Genomic DNA, 4,122 nt, shown 5'->3' with positions numbered 1-4,122 from the left:
TGTTAACAGGATTGTATTTCTATTATGTTACAACTTGCTGTACCATGAGACTGCCACTTTTCTGTTTTCTGCTAACCTCAAGGCCAGAAGATAATGTACAAAAAATCTATGGGAAAAGACTTTCATAAACAAAAATATACAGAGCACACCTGGTTTCGTGAAGGACAAGCTGATGTCATGTTAAACTAAGTCTGTGTGCTTATCTGCCCCTTAGAAATGTACCAACTTAGGGTATAAAGGCTACAGTGAAAAATAAAGCAACTGCCAGACTCTGCCACACCTTCCTGGTCTGGTCTCTCTCTCTTTCTCTCTCTCTCTCTCTCTCTCTATCTCATTCGCCGACGCCATTCATCCTGAGGGTTCCCCTGGATCCTGCTGGGGCTGGACACTGGCAAGTGGCGCCACGAACAGGGACCCAAAGGTAAGTCTCTTATCGTCCAGTTTTCGGAATGGCTAGGACCCCAACCAGGTCGCTGTGGGCCCCTCTGCATAAGACAGGTAGGGTAAGGAGGGTGGGTAGGACCCTACTAGAGTGCTAAAGACCCCCCCTACATTAGAAAGGTAGGGCGAAAAACGTGGGTAGGTTTGAGAAAAGACCCCACTAGGGCAATAAAGGCCCCCCTACATAAGAAAGGTAGGGTAAAAAGGTGGGTAGGTTCCAGCTTTTTTCTTTTCTAAGATTAACATTCTCTCCTTTTTCTTCTAATTACTAACAAAAATGGGTAACAGTGAGTCCAAAGAAAGACAGCTTTTTATTGGAGTCATAATGCAACTCCTTAACCGCCGAGTAATTGAAGTTAAAAAGACCAGCGTTCAATCTTTTTTCACATTTGTACAGGAGCAACGTCCTTGGTTTCCAGAAGACAGCAGTTCTCCTGGGTTCCCTTACCCTCCTGCTGTCCACCCGAGTGCCCTTCCCAATGCAGTCTCTTGCTTTGTCAGCACATGTGTCTCCTCGGACAATTCATTTCCGAGTGTTAGACAAGAGCCCGGTTTCGGGCCCTGGAAGGGGTCCCCCTTCCTGCTACTGGTGGGGACTCTTCTTCGCTGAGACTGACATCCTGACCACCTGGGGTACTCAGAGGCCAGCTTGCCTGCCAATGGACCAGACCCAGCGACCACAACTGGGACCCTTTAGTCCCTGGTCTCCTCCTGACGTGGACAACTGGCCAGAGTGCCCCGACTGGTAAGGAACAAGAGACTTTATTGACCTCTCTCCCCTTCTCTCTCTCTTTCCTCTCCTTAGCCCTTCCTATCCTTCTGTTTTTCTAGTCCCCCGGTCCTGGACACAGGAATCTAACAAGCCTTTAAATTTTTTATTTGTTTCAACTTTTTATAAACTAGTAAATCTTATACTGTAATATCTAATTCATGACCAAACTTAGAAAATGAAGCTAGATCTTGCACTGTATCTGTCTAAATATGTCTTGGTGTGTCTTTGTCTCTGGGTAATATTTTTTAGGTTAATTTGTAAATGAGCTCTATTTAATTGGCTTTAAAAAAAGGTAAGCACTTACAAATCAAATAATTCTAAATTAAACAATAAATTCCAGGTTCAGATAAACTGGAAAATATTCAGTATTAAATACCTGATATTAATGTTTGTTTGTTGACCTATCTAATGTAGACATGTCTTAAAACAGTTAACATCAAGTAAAATATTTTCATTGTACCTAGGTTTAATATAAGTTAAGTGTTATATCTGTTACAAGTTTGTCAACAAGAAAATTACCTCAAATAAAGAAACTTCTAATAAATGTAAGTGAGATATGAGTTTATATATAAACTGTATTAAAAATAATTATTCTTTAGGAATATTTGTCTACAATTGTCTCTCAGGATTGATGTAACTTGAATTTCTAAGCGTTATGCTAAACTAAGTATTAGAAGTCTATTAAATAATTAGGTCATTTCCAAATAAAATGAGATTTTAAAACATTTACTGCTAAACACTGATTTCCTTTTACAGAAAAACTAAAGAAGTTTGGGACTGCTGATGAATAAAAGTAAGCTGATACAAAAACTTGAATTTGACTTTTCTGTTAAAAGAACACATTTTCTTCAGATGTTGAACTGCATTTGACAATAGATTTAAGTTTATTTACCTGTTAAATGGTCTGTTCTATATTTGCCTCTAAAATCCTATATTGTTACTTTGGCTGAGTAAATAGCTGTTGTTTCGCAGTGACCTGTAGTCCTATCTGACTGAATGCTCTAAACCTTTCTGTTATTTGTTGAGAAAACTTCCTAAATTATTCTGATGAAGTGCTTTTAGCTTCTAGTTAACTTTGGGATGCTTCAGAGGGCCCCTGAAACATCCCAGGGAAAGATATTAATATCAGTTTATTTGGTTGGTTAAGTTACATAAAAATTATCAAATGAGTAATAAATCTGCTCATGTTATGATGTATGGCATACCATATATAATATATGGTATTTTTAGGATATCTGTAAAAATTACTAATGAGGATATCCTAAAAATTATATAGAATTCTTAACATTTTGATATGTCTTAATATTCTAATGAAAAACCTGATGACTTCACCAAAGTTAACAAAGGACTGAATGAACCAGCGAATATGCTTATAACTTTTATGGTTTCTATCTAAAAAATTACAGGTTTGAATCTTATGTTTTCCGGGAGTAGGAAAAACCTTCCTCTCAAACTAATTATAGAAAAAATTTGGTCTCTCAACAGGGAATGCCTCGGAGTCCTGAATACATTTTCCTGCTAGCCTGTGTCTCCCAAACTTAACTCAGCTTACTTATCCAACCCTACCCCCACCCCCCACCCCCACCCCCCGCCTTTATTACAGGTCAGAAAATAGACAGAAAAAAGATGGATCAAATCTACCAATGACTCTGCCCATATGCCCCCTCCCTGTAACCCTCACACCCTGGGGAGAAGAAAAAACTAATTAACACTTCTTTAGGCTATGAAGTCCTTGCATTGCCTGGGCCCAGAAAAATTATGCATAAACGTCGGCCAACAAACTTGGGTTTTCATCCTACCTCCAAAAGAAGGCTTTTGGACATTGTGGCCCTTTCTCTGTCTGTGAAACATGTTTATACTACTAAAACTATAGGGAAAGAGTTAGGGAAAGAACAAAACACATTATATACTATGCTGCTTAAGTGGCTTAAAAAGTTACTAACACTATGTTGAAACATTACCATGACAAAGGACTTCTTGGCTGGCTTGACAGTGGAATGACACCCTCCTCCTACTCCTGGAATCGTCCTCGATAAACAAATTGGGCCTAAACTATGAGACATATATAAAACATAAAAACTTGCTGCCAACACCAGACAACTTGAGACTCGGACCAAACATTTCACGGGGACCAGTTGTGGTCATAGTAACTATGTCTTTCGCTATAATCAGTCATATTTTATACAGTATTTTATACAGTAATTGCCTGTGTCCCACTTGTAGTTTAATCTATAACTTGTATTAATTGCCAATTTTGTGCGACTCCTGTTCAATTCAATCATAGTACCTACAACTGAGAACAAATCAAATTTCATTTACATGATAATGCCTCTCTGAATGTACTATTACTGCAAAAAGAAAATCTTTGAAACTTTTTCTAAACATCTGCCCTCTTCCACTAATTTGAAAACTTTAGCTGAACAAATTATCCGTGCTAAACCTACAAGGATGGTTTTAAAGTATTACCCACAACATCGGGTCTAGAACTGTAACTTTAGTGATTGTCTTGATAATTGTATTTGTTGTTTATCATCACCTTTCTATAAGGTTGGTTAATACTGGCCAAACTCATTTGGTCAAGACCTTTTTTGCAGGTGTGATAAAATAGGAGGAATTGTCAAAAAGCATTTAACAGGAGGCTTCCCGTGTGCTGTTATGGATCTGTCAGGAAACCTCTGGCCCTTATTTATTCGTAAATATTCATGAATTGAGGGGAGAGGAACGACTTTCCCTGGGCTGAAAAATCCAGGCATTTCCTTCATTAGTTTCTCATTATGGTGATAAGTACCCTCTTCTCTCTTTAATAGAGATCACCTTGTGTTCTGTAAGTCTGGAATTTTAATCTTTATCTTTGCTGAGAATACCTACAGTATATATGCCCACGACATGTTGATTAAAACACCTTTGCT

At 38.3% G+C, this 4,122-nt stretch overlaps 1 long non-coding RNA gene across 1 annotated transcript; it reads left to right on the top strand.

The window, feature by feature from the left end:
• The first annotated feature begins 262 nt into the window (after positions 1–262).
• On the top strand, positions 263–3,301 carry LOC122692082. Its single transcript, XR_006340591.1, has 3 exons — positions 263–421; positions 1,970–2,006; positions 2,699–3,301. It is a non-coding gene; the product is annotated as an uncharacterized LOC122692082 (long non-coding RNA).
• Positions 3,302–4,122: the final 821 nt, after the last annotated feature.

This window comes from Cervus elaphus, chromosome 4 (genome assembly GCF_910594005.1).
Source record: "Cervus elaphus chromosome 4, mCerEla1.1, whole genome shotgun sequence".
In the NCBI taxonomy this organism is placed as follows: Eukaryota; Metazoa; Chordata; class Mammalia; order Artiodactyla; family Cervidae; genus Cervus; species Cervus elaphus.
The sequence above is the reverse complement of the archived record's forward strand: the minus strand, read 5'-3'. Positions and strand labels throughout refer to the sequence as shown.